Consider the following 24394-nt stretch of genomic DNA (forward strand, 5'->3'; position numbering starts at 1 on the left):
GGCCCCGTCAGAGGACTCATCAGACGAGGATGACTCGGGAGTAACAGCAGCAGACCCAGAAGCAGCAGACCCAGAAGGAGAAATGGAGGAAACTCCTGAGAACCCAGCTCCTTCTCCCCCTCAGCTGCAGAGCACCCCAGACACAGCTGAAGCCCTTCAGCCAGACGCAGTCAGTGAACAGGATACTCCCCCCTCACCTGCAGAACGTAGACAACAGAAGGTCAGGCAGAAGAGGGGCAGGCCTGTCCACTTAAGGCCAAAACGCTGATGGCTCACACCTGCTGACAAACCTGCTCCTTAAAAGTCAAACCTTGGCTTCAGCTTGTTGCTGACTACAATGTCAGGTGTGACCACTGTGTGTCTTCCTATCCCCTGAACCTTGACTTGGACTGATTTCTCGGCAAACTAGACTCGGACCTTCAGTGATGTCTCTTCTGGATTTCTGGCTTGGCACGTAAGCTTTGAAAGGCCTCTGCCCTTATCTTGCTTCCTCCTTGCTAGCCTGGCAGATTTATAGCCAAGCTGCCGGCTGAGGATTTACGGCCTGGCAATTACCAAGGAATCTCCAGCCCTGCCTGCATCCCCACCGACACTGCTGTCTCAGTGAAGAGCTGACAGCTGGGTTTGTGTGTTCAAACAAAGCATAGTTAAGCTAAATAAACTATGACTTACATTACGTGCAAACTAGGCCATTGTCTTTCTCCAAACTTACAGTTAATATTTTGCAGTGTTTTTTTTCTGTATGTAGTATACAAACATTCTCACTTCTTACTGACACATGCTTCACTTAGTGGTTAGTTCTAATTACAGTGGCCAGGGGCTCTGTAGCCAAAATGAATAATGAAGAATGTGGATTGACAAGTACCCTTACTGTAAAGATCCTTTTTAATGATAAGGGGTATCTGGAACATAGGATGAAGTACATCACAGTTTAAACTTTCAGCCAATATTATATAAACTAGCTAGTAAATTTCTAGTTTGGCAGCTTTTTACCTATCTCAGGCTGCAATCCTTCCAAATAAAAATGCTTAGGCCTAGGGCGTAAATTTCAATTGGATACTGTCACTGTGTTTTTATTGAATGCCTGAGAACTTCATGTATTTGAAAGCTGACCTTTTCGCTGAGTTGACTAAAAGATGGCTTTAGATTTTAACAATTTTTCTATTGATTCCTGACTTGTTTTCCTGGTTTGTTAACCAATATTAAGCCAGTGTACCCTAGTTTGGATTTATTGGGGAACTCTGGCTTAATGCAAACTAGGAACTCTGCGCTGAAGCTGGCATGCAAGGGGAAGGGGCACAAGAGAGGAGTGTGTGTGAGGTTTAGCTGTGTTTCATTGTATATGAAGTTGTGGCCAACTGTCCAAACATGGCTAACATTGGTTAAATGTACCTAGTCCCTCATATACTGGTTCAGTGCAGTAAAGCAACTGTAATTGATTCTTTAAAATGTTGAATAGAAGCAGCACCTATGAGTGAAAGGAAACTTGCATGTTACTGAACAGAACAAATAAATGAGTTGTGGAAAAATAAGAGAGCATGCATTTGAAAGGGATATTGAAAGATTTTGTTCTGCAAGGAGGATCTCTGAGAACCCAGGATTATTAATATAGAACTGGCTTCCCACAATTTTATTTGCCCCAGTTAAGTCAAGAACTATTATAGCTGTCAAGTCAGCTGGTCTATGACAGAAATAAATTTGTAAAAAAAAATCTATAGCTGTCAAGAGTGTCACTATGTGGGCGTTGTCAGGCTCCTTCCCCAGCAATAAACTTGCTGAAACTTTGGTGACAAGAAAAAATAAATAATAAAAGTAAAATACAAAAATAACACACTATTGTATATTTTTCATGGATAAGTATCAAATCTCTCCAATGACCTGAAGCCTTTTTCTTCAAAGACCTTTTAATGTGATTCCAGGGTCTGTTGCTTTAGGCTCCATGTTAGAAAGAAGTTGGAATTGTAGCCGGAATTCACCCATAATTTTAATTTTCTAGACCTTCTGTGCCTTGCTGCAATAGAAGTAAGAATTTCAGGTCAGAAGGCACATGAGGCCACCTCATTGCTGAAGCTAAGCAGGTCTGGGCCTGGTCAATTCCTGGCTGGGAGACTGCCTGGGTACCACACGTATGCCGCATTGGGTTCCATGTTGAAAGAAAGGCGGGGTATAAATGTAATAAATAAATAAATAAAAATATTACCTCTAGGCAGCTGTAGCTCTAGTTGCCATAGTGTACTCTAGTACAGTGGTTCCCAACCTTGGAGCCATGACCCCCAGAGGGGCCACAAAGTAATTTGGCGGAGCTGCGAACAGTAAAGAAATGAATTCTTTATTCTTTTTAAAGTCTTCACTCCCTGAATGCTGTCTGCTCCCCACTGCTGCTGCAGATGACGCCTCCCCCTTGCTCCAAATGAGAGGGGAGGACTTTTGCTGAAGCAGAATGTATTTCAGGCACACCGAGGGCATGTTTCTGCCTATAAAACACATGGCAGATGCCAAAGGAGGCTGAGGGTGGAGCTACCAGGAAGAAGAGAGGATTACTATCACTGACTTCTGTCTCCTCGCACTGCTGCTGCTGCTGAAGACGCCCTTACTCAGGACAAGAAGAGAGGGCTTTTTGTGAAGCAAAAAGAAGCAAGGCTGCAAGGAAAGGCTGCTTTCCTCCTTCTTTCCTGGGAGCCAGCCTGACTGCCTTTCTTGGCTCCTGATTCACTGCCATCTCCTTTCAAAAATTATTCTTATGTGCAAGGCCGCCCAGATCTCACCTTTGGCCCAGATGGAACCAAGGAGCAGTGAGGAAGCTCAGGACTTGCTTGCCCCCATTTCTGAGGCTAAGTGTGTGTGTGCCAGCATTTCCCCTTTCTTCCACCTACAATCTGCCCTCCCATCTCTTTCCAAGATGCTGCTGCAGTTGAGGGCTTCCCCCCTTCCACATGCCCAAATGAATGCATGCCTGCAGATGCTTGCAGGAGGGGCAGGCGTGTTTGTGTGTGTGCATACACTGATCTGTCTTCTGCTTCACTCGCATTCCCCAAATGCATGCTAACCAAGTCATCAGTTCTGATGATCATCCCAAGGCCTAAAAGCATTAACACCCCTACTCAGTCTACCCACCCTTTCGTCTTCACCCTTTAGCATCCCCACCACTCACATTGGTGCTTCTTTGTTATTGTTGTTATTTTAAAAAAGCTCAGCAGGTTGGCTGAGGCTGGGGTCCACATGCTGCAGATGAAATGTATTATTTATTTATTGCATTTGTATTCCACATTTCCTCCAAGTTGCTCAAGGTGGTGCACGTTGTCCCGTCCCCCCTTTCCATTTTATCCTTACATCAACCCTGAGATAGGTCAGGCCGAGAGACTGTCTGGCTCAAGGTCACCCAGTGGGCTTAATGGCTGGGTGGGGATTTGAACCTGGATCTTAGTCCAGCACTGTAATCCATTGGTGTTGGGAGACAGGAATGTACATCTTCCGATTATGTCTTTATGTGTGGGGAGGGGGATACCAATTTGATGAACCTTTGCATTAAGAAAAGAAAGCAACAGCTGTCTGCAGGGAGCTTTTTATGGAAAGGGTTATTTGGAGATGTGATTTTGCCACGCTCCATTTTTTCACTTAACAGAGAGTAACATTACAATTAGCATGGGGGGGATCACGAAATTGTTTGAGCTTATAAAGCCCCCCCCATACTCATAAAGGTTGGGAATCACTGCTCTAGTACATAGTTATATAAAGGGGTTATATAAACAGGGATTTATATTAAAAAGTTGCAAAATGAAGCACAGATCAAAATGCAGCGCTATTTAGGCTGTGGCAACCATAATGCTAGATAAAATAAAAGGGCATCTGTGCCTTAAGTAATTAACTGGAAGAAAGAATTTTAGCAAATTGACTTCTCCCACTGTAGCTCTTTGGTGGGGGAAAAAGGTTATACATATCAACTTATCTTCTATGCAACTGCTAGACACAGGGTCACAGTCTTATATTATTGACTATTTGGATGTACTACTATACCATAATTTAGCATTGCATGAATAAGCCTCAGCCATATCATCTTCACCCTTTCCTCTACTACTCTGGGGCAGCTTTTACTACTGTTTTTGACTAAACACAGCTTAGCATCCTGTCCAAACCCAGACAAACTATGACTTACCATGAACAAGCAAGCATGCTTCTTCACAGAGGGAGAATTGTGGCTGGTTCACTCCTCCCCGCTCCTGCCATGCCATGCTATTTAACATCTATGTGAAACCGCTGGGAGCCATCATCAGGAGCTTTGGGCTGCAGTGTCACCAATATGCGGATGACACTCAGCTCTATCTCTCATTTAGTCCTCACCAGAGTTGGCTGTGGATACCATGTCCAAATGCCTGGAGTCCGTAAGTGGATGGATGGGCGAGAACAGGCTGAAGCTAAACCCTGATAAGACCGAGGTGTTGCTCGTGGGTGACAAGAGAAGGTTGGGAGATATAGACTTGGTGCTTAATGGGGTAAGATTGCCCCTGAAGGACCAGGTCCGCAGCCTCGGGGTCATTCTTGACTCCCAGCTGTCCATGGAGGCTCAGGTTTCAGCAGTGAGCCGGGCAGCTTGGTATCAATTACATCTGATACAGAGGCTGTGACCCTACCTTCCTGTACACCTGCTCCCACGAGTGATACATGCCCTGGTTTCCTCTCGCTTAGACTACTGTAATGCACTCTATGTGGGGTTACCCTTGAAAACGGTCCGGAAATTGCAGCTGGTACAAAATGCGGCGGCACACTTGATCAAGCACAGCCACCGCCGGGATCATATTACCCCGGTGTTAATAGATCTACACTGGTTACCAGTTGTCTACCGGGCCCAATTCAAGGTGTTGGTGCTGACCTTTAAAACCCTATACGGTTTCGGCCCAGTTTATCTGAAGGAACGCCTCCAGCATTACCAATTATGCTACCTGACAAGATCAGCCACACAGGACCTCCTCTCGGTCCCACCAGCCAAAACAGCTAGGCTGGTGCGGACCAGAGAGAGGGCATTCTCGGTTGTGGCCCCCACCCTCTAGAATTCTCTCCCTTTTGATCTCTGACATGCCTCCTCCCTGACCGGTTTTCGCGGAGCCTTAAAGACCTGGCTATTCAGGCAGGCCTATAGGATCCTCTGGAGGGATTAGTTTTAAGATGTATAAATTAATGTTTTAGAATAATTGATGATTTTGTTTTTGATTGTACAGTGTATTTTAATGTATTGCTGTAAGTCGCCTAGAGTGTCCATTAAGTCGGACAGATAGGCGACTAACAAATAATAATAAAAAATTATTATTATTATTATTATTATTATTATTATTATATTCAGGAGCTAAACCATGGCTTGGCTTAGCTTTCTGACTGAACCTAGGATTGTTTTTGTTCCACTCAAGCAAACCATGAGTGGTAAGTCAAGAACAAGCTTTGGTTACAGCTCTTGGTTTGTTTGGAGTGAGAGAAATCACAAGCCCAAGTTTGAATGCAACACTAAGATAAACCATGGCTTAACTCTTGGTAGTGTGCCAGGAGCAGGATTAATGAACCAGCTTCAGTTTTTTCCCTGTGAACCAGCATGCTTGTTTGTTCATGGTAAAACCATTGTTTGGCCTAGTGTTTTGTGTGAAGCAGGTCTCGGTGCATATGTAATGCTTAACCATGTATGAAACAAACAAGTGATTTCATATCCTGGTTTGTGGTTAATCTATAACCATGGTTTTACATATTCAAATTTAACTATCATTAAGGAAATCAAACTGTAGTTGTTATATCTGCATATGGCTACGGAATCAAGTGATCCTGAACGTTGGTGAGATGTTGTTAGAACACCTACACAGATAATTGAAAGCAGAATTCTTTGGCTGTAACATGATATTACTATCTAAAATATGAACAAAGCTCCCCAAATATGAACAAAGTTCTTTTTAAAAACTTGGGTGTGTTTCTTTGTATGGCATAAACAGTGGAAATGCCACTGCTCTCAATTTTTCTGATTATTTTTCTGATTTGGATGTTTTCTTTAACCCACTGAGATAAATGAGGTTGCAGTGTATAATTCCTATATAAGCTGATTCCCACAAACACCTAGCAGAGAACGAAATAAATTTGAAACAGACTTGTAAAACTTATTTTTTATTTTATTTAAATATTTTATGTATCTTGTTCAGATAACTGTCAAATTTAATTCTTTCTCTGGTAGAGCTTCAGTTTTGGAATGCCCTCAGTAAGCAAGTTTGCATAGTGATACCGCTTTTGGATTTTTGGTCCAAGTTAAAACTAGTCTACCAGGCTTTTTAAACTATTGTAATATTTAGCTTTTAGAGCCTTTGGCCTCAATATTTAATCCTTGCTCTTTTTAGCTTTTGCCTTTGGTTTTAACTTGGGCTGTGACAGGTTTCCTTTTTTTGTGCTATATTGTTTGTGCTGCTGATATTGGATTATAACAAACTTGCTAATAAAAGTATACTGCAACACTAAACACAGTACTGGGACACAAGTTCCATACTAGTTAGTAGGAATTATATCTGAGTAAACAAGCCTATAATTTGATTGTTAGACTACATGGAAAGCATTTTTAATACAACAGGCAAATTTTAAAATATTTATTTATTACATTTATACCCCACCTTTCCTCCAAGGAGCTCAAGATGGCGCATATGGTTCTCCTCCTTTTCCATTTTATCCTCACAACAACCCTGTGAGGTAGGTTGGGCTGAGAGGCTGTGACTGGCCCAAGGTCACCCAGCAAGCTTCATGGTGGAGTGGGGATTAGAACCCTGGTCTCCCAGGTCCTAGTCCAGCACGCTGACCACTACACCACGCTGGCTCTCAGAATAGACACAGAAACCCTTATTGATGGATTTTGCAGGTTCATAGTTAACCGGCTGGTGAATACCAAAGTTAGGATCATAGGAAGCTCCCTTGTACTGAATCAGACCATTGGTCATCTAGCTCAGTATTGAGTGTACTGGCAGGGGTTCTCCAGGGTTTCAGACAGGGTTTTCTCCCAGCCCTATATGGAGATGCCAGGGATTGAACCTGGGAGCTTCTGCGTGCAAGGCAAGTACTCTGCCACTGAGTTACAGCCCTTCAGCATTATGTTTCCAATAGTGGCTGACGAAGTGCCTTTGGAAGCTCTTGCACAGGTCATGAAGATGACAGCTTTTGCCTGTTCTTGTCACTAGGACACTGCAAGGTATATTGCCAGTTGAACACTGACACTCCATCTGACATATCACGAGTAACAGCTCTCTTTTCATTCATTTGTGTCTAATCCATTTTAAGAATATATAAAATGATTTGTAAGTCAAAATCAGTAAATGTAAGTGAGGTAATACTATTGTGGAAAGGAAGTGAAAGAATATATTATTGAAAGGAGGCAGGACTTTGTGTGTACTCTACAAGCTGGATTCAGGCAAAACCCATAGGATAATTGTTCCCTGTTGGAATGTGCCATTTGTTGCTAATTAAACTCTGTGACCACTCTGTGTCAGATGCATTGAATGGCACAGATTGTGTATTACTTATTTATTAGATTTATATTCCACCCTTCCTCCCAGTAAGACCCCAATGTGGCAAACAAAAGCACTAAAAACACTCTAAAACACCATAAAATATATTACAGCAAAACATTGTTAAAAACATATTAAAACAAAACATCTTTTCAAAAAAGCTTTGAAAACATCTTAAGGTCAATGTCATCTGACCAGTTGGGAAAACCACCGGTGCAGGCTTGGGTTTAAATAGATAGGGTGCTGAGAAGTATGCTAATGGATCAAGTGCTGAGTAGAGTTGTTTTGTGGTGCTGTCTGTGCACAGAACATAATTTTTTAAATTCTTGCTCTCCATGTTCTATTTATTAACCTGAATTGACTGAGTATTTTATGTATGTATGAAATTATTGCTCTCTGGATGACTGGGGGTACATAGTTTAGTATTTTTATTTTTTTGTTTAGTACCCACACTGCACATTTCTATGTGTGCAGAGCTGGATTTCTTTTAGTATTACAAATCTGTGTTCTTTCTCTCTCTCCACCTGCCACCCACGTTCATTTACTGGATGATGACATAGTGTAAAACAGGGCCCGCACTCTAACTTCATGTGGCCCCCGACTTAATTTATTAGGGCATGGAGAGAGGGAAAGTTGAAACGGATGGATGCTTTCTAGTTTTTTGTCTTATTGAAATTTAGGGAAACGTTCTCCCTGTTAAATATGATTGTATAGTTGTCACACTTTCACAAGATTAATCTATTTCATTTATAAGTCTTCATGTAATTTGCATTTTATACAGCACCTTGATTACATGAGCAGAAATGTGATGGAGGGGCTGTTGTGTGGTTTGCCTCCAGATTGATACTAGCTTTTTCATTCAGAGACTGAGCTTTCCATCTGGTGTCATTTTGGGACTGAGCTGCCTTTGTTCCTCTTGGCATTGGTTGATTAGTAGCTACACTAGAGCCAATTAGACTGTTACTTGATTAACGCCTCTATTCCCCATCTACCTTATCCTCAGCATTCAAAAGCCTGCTGTGTGCAGAAGTTGCACAGGCACTCCAGAGGCTGTGTCATGGGGCCCTTGGGTGTACCCATAGGGAATTATTGAAAAGTTTGAGATTTTTAGTGTTTTATACAGATTATAGAATCCAATTATCTTATGAGTATAAAACACTTTGCTTATGGATTGATTGGAGTATATTCATTTATGCTAAGTCTTTGACTAATAGAGCATGGCTTGAATTTATTGGGCAACTGATTTGTTGTTGTTTGGATCAAATAATAAATTATGGATTTGTTTTGTGATGTGTGTTAATTTTTCTTTTTTGGTAGGCCAAATTGATTAAGGGAGTGGGAGACAGGATGAGACTTTACCATTCTTCTACCTATTTTTCTAAAATAGCCTGCTTACAGGTCTAGTTCAAATAACCGTGAGGATAAAACAAATTTCAGGAAATATTTTTAATGAAGCTGTCAGGCTACATTTTTGTACTTATAAAAAAGATTGTCAAATAAGCGAGCTGATGAGAAACTGAAACTGAAATATAATTTGGATGATTTGGAAAATAAAATTATTAATTATGATGATGTTCAGAAGAAGCTTCTGAAACAAAAAGGAAAGTGGATACTAACTAACCATGAGAAATTATTAACTGTACCAATTGAAAGGATCTTCAGGTTGGGAAATGGCCTGCTGTGATTGTAGTTATTGCAAACTTTAAAGTAATACAGGCCAGAGATTGAACTGAGAGCTCACCCAGAGTCTTTTCAAGTAGGGGTCCATGCTCACAGCACAAGAGGCACTCCATCCTTCGTTAATACTTGTGCTCTTTGCCACTGGGATGTATTTTTTATTTAAAGCCTTGGGAGGAATGAGCTTGTTCGTACCTTATAGGGATTTTTGTGTATTTTTTATAAATACTTGTCTTGCAACTGTACTATTTCACAGTGTATCTTCATGGTGGATCAGCTCTTCAGGCCCAATATTCAGTTGATAGAAATGGCCCAGAGAAGTCACCCAGTTGTGCAGTGATATCTAGGGCATGAATTGTGTTGGTAATGTGGTGGAGTCTAACTACTGCAACACAAGTCCTTAGAAAGCAGACAGAAGAGCTAAAGACTCACTGGGGATTCACACATAAGGAAACAAGATTCCTTGGCTTACTCTGTATTCTTTGATCTATCTCTAGCAGCGTTGAATTCAACCTTTTGAGTACTTAGAGATAAGCCCTTATCAACCAGCAGTTAAAATAACAAATCCTCCCACCTTGCTGAGTTGGACAGAAACTCCCCAAGCCTTCCGAGACTAGAGTGAATGTGTACAAAAGTTATACCAGACAGGCTTGATGGGGGCAAAGTTCACATATCGAAGAGATCCGTTGCAACAAAAAGTTTTGCATTGTTTTATGTAGCCTTCCTGTGTAAAGTGAGTATTTTGAATTAAAATAGTTTTTAACTCAGTAGATTGATCAGTCTAGATGGATATCCAGATCCTGCTAGCAAATGAAACAATTAAAATTGATTTTATTGAGGGGAGAAGGGGTGAACTAATAGATTTTCCATTGTTGTGAGAAAAGGGCCACATGTACTTTCAGAAGTCAGTTTGCCGTAACTAGCAATGGGACCTCTGTGCTAGAGTAGAAATAATATATCTTGGCAGGACAAGCTTTTACATTTATTGTTCTCTTGAAAAACTTAGTGGAATGTTTTCTAACTGTTGAATTTTTTATTCCCACTAGTTGGGCAGGTGTTTTACAGAACTTTGCAGCCTTATTATTTATAAACATTTATATTTATAATGAGGTATTGTGAATATTACCCTACTGTGAATATAGTTTTGTTTGTTTGAGATATTTGTATATGGTATTCTTGTTGTTCCTTAGTTCAAATAATGAAATATTCCTAATGAATACAACCTAATCCTGTTGGTTAGTTACACACACACACACACACACACACCCCTCTTCAATTGATACAGGTAATAGCTTTCATTCTGAGGAATGAATTCAAATTAATTCAGGTGTCACCTAACTGTTTTTCTCTCTCTCTATAAAGTTGTGTTTCAATTGTCAAACATTTGGTTGCTTGGATGGGTGAAAAAAATCCACTTCAGGAACTGCTTTTGTTTGAGCTTAATTTATTCTCTTTTAAAGGAAGGTATTTTGAAATATCTTACTTGTGGGGTGATGGGTAAAATACTATTTTTAACACCTACCTACCTACCTATCTACCTACCTATTTTTGAGATGTTCTGGTGGCTTTTTCTTTGTAGCCAGAACTTGGTATTCTGCAGATCCAAGTATAAAAGATTGCCTAATCACTAGAGAGAAGGCTGCTCCAGGCCTGGACTGTACTTCCTTGTTTCTGACTTGCAGCATTATTCTGATGTCAGAGTCCTTTGATCTTGGCAGGACAGTTGATGAATTCATTGGTGGAGTCTAAAGCAGCAACCATGTTTTGGAGAAATGCTCTAGATTGGTAAAATACTGTACAGCAGGCCCCACTCATACGGCGGGTTATGTTCCAGACCTCTGCCTAAAAGCGAAACCCGCTAAAAAGCGGAACTCCTTCAATAAAATGTTGCCCGACGCCTGAAAAACATTGTAAAAGCGGAACAAGCGCCATATGAGTGGGACCTTACTCTAATTGTAGCCACCATATTAGCAGAATGCCAAAAACCAGGCCACCGAAGAGCGGGGCTCTACTGTATAAGAAAAAGTGAGCGGGCACTTAATTAATTAATTAATTAATTTTATTATACTTGTATACCACCCCATAGCCGAAGCTCTCCGGGCGGGTTACAGTAACTAAAAACATGAAAACAAATACAGTTTAAAACAGATCTTATAAAAACGATTTAAAACACAATTTAAAAATTTAAACAGTATAAAACACATGCTAAAATGCCTGGGAGAAGAGGAAAGTCTTGACCTGGTGCCAAAAAGGTAACAGTGTTGGCGCCAGGCGCACCTTGTTGTCTGCTCTTCACTGAGACAGCAGTGTCGGTGGGGGTGCAGGCAGGGCTGGAGATTCCTTGGTAATTGCCAGGCCATAAGTCCTCAGCCGGCAGCTTGGCTATAAATCTGCTAGGCTAGCAAGGAGGAAGCAAGATAAGGGCAGAGGCCTTTCAAAGCTTACGTGCCAAGCCAGAAATCCAGAAGAGACGTCACTGAAGGTCCGAGTCTAGTTTGCCGAGAAATCAGTCCAAGTCAAGGTTCAGGGGATAGGAAGACACACAGTGGTCACGCCTAACATTGTAGTCAGCAACAAGCTGAAGCCAAGGTTTGACTTCTAAGGAGCAGGTTTGTCAGCAGGTGTGAGCCATCAGCGTTTTGGCCTTAAGTGGACAGGCCTGCCCCTCTTCTGCCTGACCTTCTGTTGTCTACGTTCTGCAGGTGAGGGGGGAGTATCCTGTTCACTGACTGCGTCTGGCTGAAGGGCTTCAGCTGTGTCTAGGGTGCTCTGCAGCTGAGGGGGAGAAGGAGCTGGGTTCTCAGGAGTTTCCTCCATTTCTCCTTCTGGGTCTGCTGCTTCTGGGTCTGCTGCTGTTACTCCCGAGTCATCCTCATCTGATGAGTCCTCTGATGGGGCCATGACACTTGTCATGAAAGTCATTCCATAATTTGGGGGCCACCACTGAGAAGGCCCTCTCCCTTGTTGTCATCCTCCAAGCTTCCCTTGGAGTAGGCACCCGGAGGAGGGCCTTTGATCTTGAACGTAGTGTACGGGTGGGTTTGTATTGGGAGAGGCATTCCATCAGGTATTGTGGTCCCAAGCCGTGTAAGGCTTTATAGGTCAAAACCAGCACCTTGAATCGAGCTCGGAAACAGGCAGCCAATGCAAGCGGGCCAGAATCGGTTTTATATGTTTGGACCGTCTGGTCCCTGTTACCAATCTGGCCGCTGCATTTTGCACAAGCTGCAGTTTCCGAACCGTCTTCAAAGGCAGCCCCACGTAGAGTGCATTGCACTAATCTAATCTGGAGGTTACCAGAGCATGGACAACTGAAGCCAGTTTATCCCTGTCCAGATAGGGACGTAGTTGGGCCACCAACTGAAGTTGGTAGAAGGCACTCCGTGCCACCGAGGCTACCTGAGCCTCAAGTGACAGAGATGATTCTAGGAGAACCCCCAAGCTACGAACCTGCTCTTTCAGGGGTAGTGGAACCCCATCCAGGACATGTTGGACCTCCACCATCTGGTCAGAAGAACCACCCACTAGCAGCATCTCAGTCTTGTCTGGATTGAGCCTCAGTTTATTAGCCCTCATCCAGTCCATTGTCGCAGTCAGGCACCGGTTCAGCACATTGACAGCCTCACCTGAAGAGGATGAAAAGGAGAAATAGAGCTGCGTGTCATCAGCATACTGATGGCAACGCACTCCAAAGCTCCGGATGACCACACCCAACTGTGTCATGTAGATGTTGAACAGCATGGGGGACAGAACTGACCCCTGCGGAACCCCATACTGGAGAGTCCAGGGTGCCGAGCAATGTTCCCCAAGCACCACCTTTTGGAGGTGACCTGCCAAGTAGGAGCGGAACCATTGCAATGCAGTACCTCCCACTCCCAACTCAGCCGGTCTCCCCAGAAGGATACCATGGTTGATGGTATCGAAAGCCGCTGAGAGCTCAAGGAGAATCAGCAGAGTCACACTCCCTCTGTCTCATTCCCGACAAAGGTCATCATACAGGGCAACTAAGGCTGTTTCTGTGCCAAAACCAGGCCTGAAACCCGACTGGAATGGATCCAGATAATCGGTCTCATCCAAGAGTGTCTGGAGCTGGCCTGCAACCACTCACTCAAGGACCTTGCCCAGGAATGGAACATTTGCTACCGTCCTATAGCTATTAAGATTTTCTGGGTCCAGGGAGGGTCTCTTCAGGAGTGGTCTCACTACTGCCTCTTTCAGGCAGCCAGGGACCACCCCCTCTCACAGAGAGGCATTAATCACCTCCCTGGCCCAGCCGGCTGTTCCATCCCTGCTAGCTTTTATTAGCCAAGAAGGGCAAGGATCCAGCACAGAAGTGGTTACATGAACCTGTCCAAGCACCTTGTCAACGTCCTCAAGCTGCACCAACTGAAACTCATCCACGAAATCAGAACAAGGCTATGCTCTTCTGTCCTTTTCAGAAATGCACCTGCGTGTCTCCAGAGCTGATTCCATAGGTGGTACTTTCCTTAGATTCTGAAAACCTGACACTGTTTTCTCAGAATCTGATTATGTCTCAGTTCACATTTAATGCTAAGCCAAACCATGGCTTAGCATGAATGTGTAGGAGTATGGAATCCCAGAGAGGAGCTTGTGGCTACTTTGCTCTTCCTCTGGTTCTGTTCCTGCTGCGCTGCTGTGAGCTGAGCCATGGTTTGGTGTAGTGAATTTTCACACTCCAGATAAACCATGAGCTAAAGCCATGAGCTGCAGAGTACCAGAGGAAGAGCGGAGTGGCCATCTCCTCTCTGGAAACCTGCATGTGCGCACAAAGTCATTGTTTGGCTTAGCATTATATGTGAACCGGATCAATATGTCCTTAATTTAAAATATGGTGATGGTGTGGGAGTCATAGAGATATTGGTTCAGTTCAGATGTACTGCCAAAGCATGGTTTAGTGTAACATGGTTGAGCCTGTACCCTCCCTTTCCTGCCCTCTCCCTGTTCCATACACACTCAGATTGCATCTTGCATTTTCTGTTTCTTGGCAAAACATATTTTGTCATTTCACCTGACCCAAACAAACCATGGTTTGTCCAGAACGAGGAAGTGCAGGAGGGATTTGAGTGCATGAGGGAGGAGGGAGTGTACAAGCCCAAGGTTTGTTGTGTGATGCCAAACCATAGTTTGGAATTATGTCAGAACAGAGCCAATGAGATATTGAGCTTGTGTATTTCACATTGCTTTATGAGGACAACAGGTTTTTCTAAAACAGATGTACTGATTTAAAGTATATAGAAATTTCTATAATGTGAACATTATAGTTGTATTCTATGAGATTGATTTCATATTTTTTTATGTAGGGAATCCCTTGGATTCTATTCTCTTTGGAAGACCATGTGAAAAGTATTTGCAGAGTCTGGTGTAGTATAGCCAAGCCTTTATTTTTAAAAAAACTCATTAGTCTTTTTTTGTTTGGCTATTTTCAGACAAAAGAATCCAGCAATGGATTGTCTTATTCTTACATTTTGAATCTGCACTGAGTGTCAGCTTGGTTTATATTCCCTGAAAAGCAAGTCAATGCACAGCCTGACAAGAGGACATGGGATATTGCTGTGCCTGGAACAACGATCAGGTATCCAAATGAACCTTAGCTTTAGATTGGAAATAATATTAATAGACAGGAATTACAGTAGCTTGCTCTTTTCACTTTTGTTACCAAAGTGTGACTCCCCGCCCCCAAGGACTGTGACCTCTGTTTTCAAAATTGGGGTTATATGTATTTGTATTCCTAATTTTAAAAAAACGTTCACTTCACATAGTCTTTTTTTTAACATTTAATGTGTGAAGTGTGAGGGCCTGTGCTAACATAATGCTCCAGAGTCTTCTTGCCTGCTAGCAGTTAGCTATTCAGTTTGCACCAGGCTGGAAAACATTCAGAAATGGTGAGAATCTCTCTTGTCATTTGTAAGGAGTCCAAAGCGTAGTGTGAAGTAATTGACCCTACACTTTTCCTGAGTTCCAGAGGACTCAGTGGAATGTGGGACCATTTTTTCATTCAGCTGGTCTTTGGAAATGAGAGGAAGTGGCAAGATCTCCCATTAAATATTAGGCATGAATTGAGAGGCTGACTTCCTCTCAGGAGGAACAGGGTAAGAGACAATTTCAATTCCTTCTCCCCTGCCCACTCTAGCCCTCCCTCCCTTCCTCCCTCTTCTCCTCCCTCCCTCCCGTGGTCAGCTTCACCTATCCTCAGCATCACAATCTCTGTGATGGTGTGGAAAATTAAGACAGGAGAGTGATGTCTTGCGTCATGCTCATACAAAAATATAATTCCCAGGAAGTAGCAACCAGGCGGAGGCGGCTGCTGCTGCTGCTACTACTACGTCTACTGCTGCTGCTACTAAATTAATTAAATTTAAATCCTACCTGTCCCAAGGGGAGCCCAGGGTAGCAAACTGATGATATAGCATTAAAAACATCTTAAAAACAAAGCATCTTAAAAATAATTCCAGTAAGATGCAGATTGGGATAAGGTAAAAGGCTTGTTGGAAGAGGAAAGTCTTCAGTAGGCGTCGACTCCTGCTGGATCAGGCCAAAGGCCTGTTTAGTCCAGCATCCTGGTTGCAAAGTGGCCAACTGGGTATCTCTGGGAAGCCTGCAAGCGGGACCTGAGAGCAATATCCAAAACTTCATATGGTTGTACATTGCCCTGCACCTTCAAGTCTCAGCACACAACAAAAACACTCAATTTTTCAGTAAATGTATGATCTAAATAGCAGCTTATAAAAGCACTCCTTAAGATTCATACTTAAAGTAATCTGTGGTACTGAATTCCAAATCCTTTTCCAACTAACCATGGAATATTTATATGCAGTCTCTTTCCTATTTTACTTAATAAATATTTGGGCTTGTGTCTAATTCTAGCAGCATCTCGTACAACCTACTCAATGTACTCTTTGATCTTCATGAAGAAACAAATATCTCAAAAGTTGTATGTTCTCTTAAAGGCCCACATGCCCTGCTGACATGACATACGTGAAAAGAATGAAGCTGTGAGAGAGAGACTTGATTTTTTGTAATATTTCTAAATAAGTAAACATTTCTCCCTTTCTGTTCTGCCTAGTAAAATTCCCTTTGATTCACTAAAACGTGGTTTAAAGTGTTGTAGCTTAAGTGACTGGGTGCTGGTAGTGTGGTGAACTGGGGTATTCCATACTCTGCAGAGATAGTGTCTCAACATGTTCTTCAGCTGTTTGTCAGGCAGTAAAGGCCTGAAGTTGCTTGTGCCTCAGAGCACTTGAGATCAGGATTCTGATTTATGAAGCAGAACCTCACTTATACTTTGTTGGGTAGCGAAGAGGGTGTTCAAGAGGCATGTGACCCTTTTACTGAGGAGAAGTTAGAAGTATATGGTACTTCCTTATGGATTTAATATAAATGGGAAAAGTAATGTAAATGGGAAAGTGGTAATGCTGTGATACTCATTGAGATGTGATTTATAATATGCAGCAACCTCATTTTTATTACTAGACTTGGTTATATTTTCTTCCTTTGTCCCGGAGGAAGAGATTAAAACAATGATCAAGCTTCAGATTTTAAACAAATTGTTGGAAGATTCGCAGATGAATATTACTGGAATTATTATTCAGCCACAAGAGTGGCTGTATTCTATAGCCAGTATGGATTTTTCATATTCCACAATGTTAAATTGAAAATACCCCCATGCCATTCTGTTGCTTCCCATAAACTCACTTCAAAACAAAACCTTACAAAACTGATAGTCCTGAACTCAAAAACGCTTGCTTAACAACCCTCTAGGTTTTCATGGTGATACGCAAAATACTCAGATAGAATCAAGAGTTCAAAGTGTAAAATAAGGGGGGGAAACCCCAGACCCCTGTTGGACTTTTTTCTATCAGAGTTGTTGATTAATTTGTTGAAATTAATTAAAAATCAGCCATGTTCACAGAGTACCTGTAATCCTATTACTGACCTTGCCCCATACTCTGACCTTCATCTTCTGCAGTTAAAAAGTTTGAAAAGTGCCTGGCTGATTTTTAATTAATTTAAGAAATTTAATATTGGAGTAATAAGCGCAGGCATGCTGAGTAAGAACCACTACCAGTGTTCTAAAAGTCAGATTCACAGCTGTTTGGCTTGGCTAATCAGGTGGCCATACCCATGCCAGACATTTATTTCAGTTTAGACAGTCATGGCTTCCCCCAAAGAATCCTGGGAAGTATAGTTTGTGAAGAGTGCTGAGAGTTGTTACGAGACTCCTAATCCCCTGACAGAGCTCCAGTGGGCAAAGTGGTTTAACAGTCATCCCCTCTTCTAGGGATTGTAGTTCTGTGAAGGGAATAGGGTGTCTCGGAGGAACCCTCAGGACCCTTCACAAACTACATTTCTCAGGATTCTTTGGGGGAAGCCATGACTGTCTAAAGTGAAATAAAGGTCTGGTGTGGATGTGACCAGGGACAGCTTTGATTTAAATTTGGATGGGAGACTACATGTGCCTGCTCTAGAATAAAAAGGTGGGGGAAACCCTGAAAAACAATGATATTGTTCAGTGTTTTTCTTTTGGAAAGGAAAGGGGCTTTTGGAAAGGAAAGGGGCTTTCCCTTTGTCCAATGCCCGTCCACCCAGTCTCCTCCCCTCCCTTTCCCTTCCCTCCCCTTCCTCCCCCATGGTCATGATTGCACAGGAGTAAATCCCACTGAACACAATGAACATGCAAATGAACAGACCTGCCTTTCCCTTCCCCCTGTCTCCTTCCCTTCCCCTCCCCTCTTCCTCCCCTCCCCTCTTCTTCCTCCCCCCCTGCCCACTCCAGCCCTCCCTCCCTCCCTCCTTCTTCTCCCCCCCCAGGGTCAGTTTCACTTATCCTAAGCATGATTTTATGGGAGTAAATCCCACTGAACTCAATAAGCGTGCAAATGATCAAACCTGCCCTCCTCCCTCCCCTTCCCATCTGCTCCCATTATCCTCCTCCCTTCAGCCCTTCTTCCTCCCCTCCCCCTCCCCTCCCCCTCTCCTGTGGTCAGTTTCACCTATCCTAAGTATGATTGCAGGAGAGTAAATCCCACTGAACTCAATAAGTGTGCAAATCCATTCTCAGCAAACTTGCACAGATTCACATTTCTTACCTCCCAGATTAAAAATTCTTCCAAGCTACATAGGAAGTGGATTGGACTGTGAAAGACCTACCCAAATTGTGTTTGCATTTTTACAAATTTGTAGGGCAGTACAATATCTCAGAAAGTGGATAAGAGAAAAATCAATTCAGTTGAAATGTGGTGTTGGAGGAGAACTTTGCGGATACCATGGACCGCGAAAAAGACAAATAATTGGGTGTTAGAACAAATTAAACCAGAACTATCACTGGAAGCTAAAATGATGAAACTGAGGTTCTCTCACTTTGGACACATCATGAGAAGACATGATTCACTAGAAAAGACAATAATCCTGGGAAAAACAGAAGGGAGTAGAAAAAGAGGAAGACCAACAAGAGATGGGTTGATTCCAAAAAGGAAGCGACAGATCTGAATTTACAAGATCTGAACGGGGTGATTCATGACAGATACTATTGGAGGCCGCTGATTCATAGGGTCGACATAAGTTGTACACTAGGGCCCCGCTTATACAGCGGGTTAAAGATCAGGCCCCCGCCATAAAGCGGAACCCATTGACTGTAATGGGTCACATCGCGCGAAAATGATGCGAAAATGCCGCAAAATGCTGCAAAAGCGCAAAATCGGCTTTAAAACAGGAAATTTCCCCTAATTGAAAGCTGCTGCATCAGTGGAATGCCGGAAAACAGAATGCCGTAAAGCGGGGCCCTACTGTAATCAACTTGAAGGCACACATGCGCGCGCACACACACACAGAGCTAGGTTTTTTTGCCTGTTAGTGAATTTCTAGAAAAGTCGGTGTAGTTAAGGAAACACGTGTTTGCAGCTTTAAATAGCATAATATCTGCCTAAAAGTTTAAATTCTGAGTTCTAGTTTATACCTGTATGTTTCCTCAATTTGAAGCTAAATGTTTCTTTTGGTTAGAGAGGATGTTATAGCAAGTTAGTGAACTTCAAGGAATTGCTTTGTTTCTTAATCTTAAATCCGTTTTGTGATTGTGAAGAGATGTCTTGGCTACAAAGTTCAGAAATAAAATACTTTCCCTTTTTTCCCTTTTCCCTTTTTTCCCCAGAGACTAATGAGAGAGTTGTGCATATATACATAGGGGCTGTTGTACTGCAAGTTTGGGATCTGGACAATATTTATGTTTTGTGGGTTTCATCCATCATATAATATTGCATATAATAATGTTTTTGAGAGGAACTGCCATTTTCAAAACAAAGTTGTAGGTTTTTCTATATTTATGAAGTTTCCTTTAGTTGACATACAGTTCTGTATTATTTTCTTTTATATATTCAAAACTTGTGCATAGATTGTAATTGTTAACTTGGGATTGGATTTTAGTTACGCTTAGAGTTGATCCACTGAAACCAATGGATATAAGTTAGACTCATTCAGTGTGTCTACTCTCAGCATGACAAAGTCTGGACTCAGCCCCCAGTGTCATGGTATTATGCCATAACGTTTTTTTTAAAATGAACAATGTTGGTCTTTGGTTAATAAATATACTAATTTGCTATAGCAGATGGTTGATATTTGATAGATTTGTGATACAAGATCTATTCAGGGAAGTGTCTTTGTTTTATATATGTACATCATATAATGAAAGTAGAGCAGTTGTGTGTTGCAGCTTTTCTACACACTGTTCTAATATTCACTTCACACATTAGCACTGTTTTCATTATCATCCGTTCCACTTGCCCCACACCCCTCCCAGCTGGCAGGGTCTGCATCACAACCCTTTGATGCTGTGTTGCAGGGGTTTGATTGGTGGCATCTGCTTGTTTTGTGATGAGATTCCTCTGAAGAAAGGCAAGCTGTAGTTGCCTATTTCTGATTGGTTGTCCTACCTGACTCTTCTCTCCCCCCCCCCTAATTCAAAGCACACACCACAGCAGGCTCCGTTCAGAAACCTGAAAGAGCTCCTTAAACATCCATTCATGAATCTGTGACGTCAGTAGCTTCTGTGTTCTCCTTTGCAGCGAGGTTGCAGGATTGTGTGGGTGGAATTTCCCTGCTGCATTTTACATAGCAGATTAGGGTTTTGTTTTGGGTTATTTTTGCCATCCACATCATAACATAAGAAAGTGGAGCAGGATTGTAGAAATTATCCATCTCTGTAAGTATATTAACAAAATCTATCTTCCTTCAAGGGGTTGTGTTTGCAAAATGACCGATGTTACCTTCCTGCCATTTATTCCGGAGGAGCAGATGGATGGTGCATTTGGGGTGTGAGTGGACTAGAAAAAATGCTGAAAGATACCATGTTAAATCCAAGAACATTTCTGTTTTGGCAGGTGTTTGCCCATTTACTTCTTTCTAGAGCAAACATAGACATGTTTCATATGCTGTTTTGGAGGTTGTGTAATTGTTCTTTCCTCTCTTTTTTTAAACAGGAGAAGATGAATTTTTATGGCTATCTGAAAAGGCAGAGATTATGAATATCAAGGGAAATAATTGCAACTGATTTCAAAACAGCAGGCCTCTCCCCTTTCCACCCCATTATGAAAAAGTAGTCATGTCTGCTGGTGCAGCTTTTTAATAAAATGTAAAATGTCAGTATAGTTTGGGTGAATGTGGGAATAATTTAGCTATTAATGAGAAGTGTAATAATTAAATACATCCATAGAAATGGGAATAGCTTCTTTCAGCATCTAAAACTAAAAAAAAATCCTGTAGTTAGGCTCTATTCTTTGCATAGATCATTATACTGCAAAATTAGTCCCATCTGTTTCTATTTGCTGAAGACTAACGTATGATATCCTTGCTGGGATTTGATTGCACAGCTTGCTATTGAAATCAGTGAGGGTTCATAAGGAAAGGCAATGCATCTTACTCTTACAGAAACTGATTGCAAAAAATAAGTATTGTAAGTGAACAAAACAGTATCGGGCAAATGCCTTGAACGTAATAGTTCTGACCCTACTTCATTTTAAATGATCCTATGTCAAGTTACAGCATAGAATTTTCCTGGGTTTATTGCTGAAATTGGAAATACTTGTAAAGCTGTGTTTTTGACATTGTGCCTAGAATAAAAGGTGAGCATAAAAAAACCAATTGCCATGTTTGGAAAAATACATCTTGCCATTTCTGTCCACTGGGACACCTATTCCCTTATTATCTGGTTCTCTTTGTTACTTAGTTCCTACCCTCTGGGTGCACATGACTGTACCATTTATTTATTTATTTTATTTATTTATTAAATTTATATACCGCCCGACTAGCGATAGCTCTCTGGGCGGTGAACATAAAATAGTATAAAAATACAATGAATAACAAAATAATATTAAAATACAATCAACAATACAATAAACATTATTAAAATTAGATCAATGTAACTTAAAATGCTTCAGAGAATAGGAAGGTTTTGACCTGGCGCCGGAAGGAAAGCAGAGTCGGCGCCAGGCGTACTTCCTCAGGGAGACTGTTCCATAGTTCGGGGGCCACCACTGAGAAGGCCCTAGATCTTGTCATCACCCTCCGGGCCTCCCTGTGAGTTGGAACCCGGAGGAGGGCCTTCGTAGCAGAACGTAGTGCACGGGCCGGTTCATATCGGAAGAGGCGTTCCGCAAGGTATCGTGGTCCCGCACCGTATAAGGCTTTATAGGTTAATACCAACACTTTGAATCTAGCCCGGAAACATATTGGCAACCAGTGCAAGCTGGCCAGAACAGGTGTTATATGCTCGGACCGCTTGGTCCTTGTCAGCAATCTGGCTGCCGCATTTTGCACTAGTTGTAGCTTCCGAACTGTCTTCAAAGGTAGCCCTACGTAAAGCGCATTACAGTAATCCAAACGTGAGGTTACCAGAGCATGTACCACTGATGTAAGGTCCTCTTTACTCAAATAGGGACGTAGCTGGGCTACCAACCGAAGTTGGTAAAACGCATTCCTAACCACCGAGGCTACTTGAGCCTCAAGTGAGAGGGAAGAGTCTAAAAAGACTCCCAGACTACGAACCCGGTCCTTTAGGGGGAGTGTAACCCCGTCCAGGACAGGGTATATATCCACCATCCGATCAGAGAACCCGTCCACCAACAGCATCTCAGTCTTGTCTGGATTGAGCTTCAGTTTGTTAACTCTCATCCAGTCCATTGTCGAGGCCAGGCAACGGTTCAGCAAATCGACAGCCTCACCTGAAGAAGATGAAAAGGAGAAGTAGAGCTGCGTGTCATCAGCATACTGATGACAACGCACTCCAAAACTCCTGATGACCTCTCCCAACGGCTTCATGTAGATATTAAAAAGCAGGGGGGACAAAACTGACCCCTGCGGGACCCCATATTGGAGTGCCCGCGGTGTCGAGCAATGTTCCCCAAGCACTACCTTCTGGAGACGACCCGCCAAATAGGAGCGGAACCACTGCCAAGCAGTACCTCCAACTCCCAACTCCGCGAGCCTCTCCAGAAGGATACCATGGTCGATGGTATCAAAAGCCGCTGAGAGATCAAGGAGAATCAACAGAGTTACACTCCCTCTGTCTCTTTCCCGACATAGGTCATCGTACAGGGCGACCAAGGCTGTCTCAGTGCCAAAACCGGGCCTAAAACCCGATTGAAATGGATCTAGATAATCAGTTTCATCCAATAGCGCCTGGAGCTGGCCAGCAACCACCCGTTCCAAGACCTTGCCCAGGAATGGAACATTCGCCACTGGCCTGTAGCTGTTAAAATTGTCTGGGTCCAAGGAAGGCTTTTTCAGGAGTGGTCTCACCACTGCCTCTTTCAGACAGCCCGGGACCACTCCCTCTCGTAAAGAGGCATTTATCACTTCCTTGGCCCAGCTACCTGTTCCATTCCTGCTAGTTTTTATCAGCCAGGAGGGGCAAGGATCCAGTACCGAAGTGGTTGCACGTACCTGTCCAAGCACCTTGTCCACGTCCTCGAGTTGAACCAACTGAAGCTCATCCAACAAAACAGGACAAGACTGTGCTCCGGACACCTCACTAGGATCTACTGCTATAACTTGAGAGTCTAGGTCCCGGCGGATACATGAGATCTTATTCTGGAAGTGATCGGCAAACTGATTACAGCGGGCCTCCGATGATTCCACCCTGTCCGGAGGGTTTGAATGGAGAAGCCCCCGGACAACTCGAAAGAGCTCCGCTGGGCGGCAAAGAGATGATTTAATAGTGGCAGCAAAATGATGTTTTTTAGCTGCCTTCACTGCTCCTACATAGAGCTTAGTCGAAGCACTAACCAGCGCATAATTGTATCCGTCGGGAGTTCGTCTCCATTTCCGCTCAAGCCTCCTCCTATCTTGCTTCATCGCTCTCAGCTCCGGAGTATACCATGGAGCTGTATGAGCTCTACACAGGAGAGGGCGTGCAGGAGCGATCGTGTTTACAGCCCGGGTCATCTCCGTATTCCACAGAGCGACCAGGGCTTCAGCAGGAGCGCCAGTCCTATCAGCCGGAAAATCCCCCAGAGCCCTTTGAAAACCTTCAGGATCCATTAGTCTCCGGGGGCGGACCATTTTAATAAGTCCCCCACCCTTGCAGAGGGAAGAGGTTACTGAAAGTCTAAACTTCAGCAAGCAGTGGTCTGTCCATGACAAAGGGAGTGTTGTAAAACTCCCCACATCCAGATCACTTTCCCCATGCTCAGTAGCAAAAACAAGGTCTAGAGTGTGCCCCGATACATGTGTTGGACCACTAACATATTGAGACAGCCCCATGGCTGTCATGGAAGCCATGAAGTCCTGAGCCGCGCCAGACAAAGTGGTCTCGGCATGAATGTTGAAATCCCCCAGTACTATTAGTCTGGGGGACCTCAACAATATATCCGAGACCACTTCCGCCAGCTCAGTTAGGGAAGCCATTGGGCAGCAAGGTGGGCGGTACACCAAAAGGATTCCCAGCCTGTCCCTCTGGCCCAACACAAGGTGTAAACACTCCAGGCCAGTAACTGAATGAACATGGTGCTTGGTGAGTGAGATGGAACTCTTATAGACGACAGCAACCCCACCTCCCCGACCCTCAGATCTACCATGATGCTGGACCAGGTACCCCGGTGGGCAGAGCTGAGAGAGACCAACTCCTCCCTGCTCACCCACCCAGGTCTCGGTTATACATGCCAGATCGGCTGCCTCATCCACAATCAAATCGTGGA

At 43.0% G+C, this 24394-nt stretch overlaps 1 protein-coding gene across 6 annotated transcripts in view; it reads left to right on the forward strand.

Moving 5' to 3' along the window:
* The window catches only part of MAP3K13 (mitogen-activated protein kinase kinase kinase 13), a 69784-nt gene that overhangs the window by 11329 nt on the left and 34061 nt on the right, over window positions 1–24394 (forward strand). For 3 of the 6 annotated variants that reach the window (XM_061636522.1, XM_061636527.1, XM_061636524.1), the window contains exon 3: window positions 14639–14784. The exons of 2 other annotated variants lie outside the window; for them this stretch is intronic. The gene's annotated coding sequence lies outside the window, so the exon portion shown is untranslated. Of the gene's footprint in view, window positions 1–9797; window positions 9925–14638; window positions 14785–24394 lie in introns of those variants that run through there. One more of the 6 variants, XM_061636525.1, reaches the window with a different exon arrangement.

Source organism: Rhineura floridana, chromosome 7 (assembly GCF_030035675.1).
Source record: "Rhineura floridana isolate rRhiFlo1 chromosome 7, rRhiFlo1.hap2, whole genome shotgun sequence".
Taxonomy (NCBI): domain Eukaryota; kingdom Metazoa; phylum Chordata; class Lepidosauria; order Squamata; family Rhineuridae; genus Rhineura; species Rhineura floridana.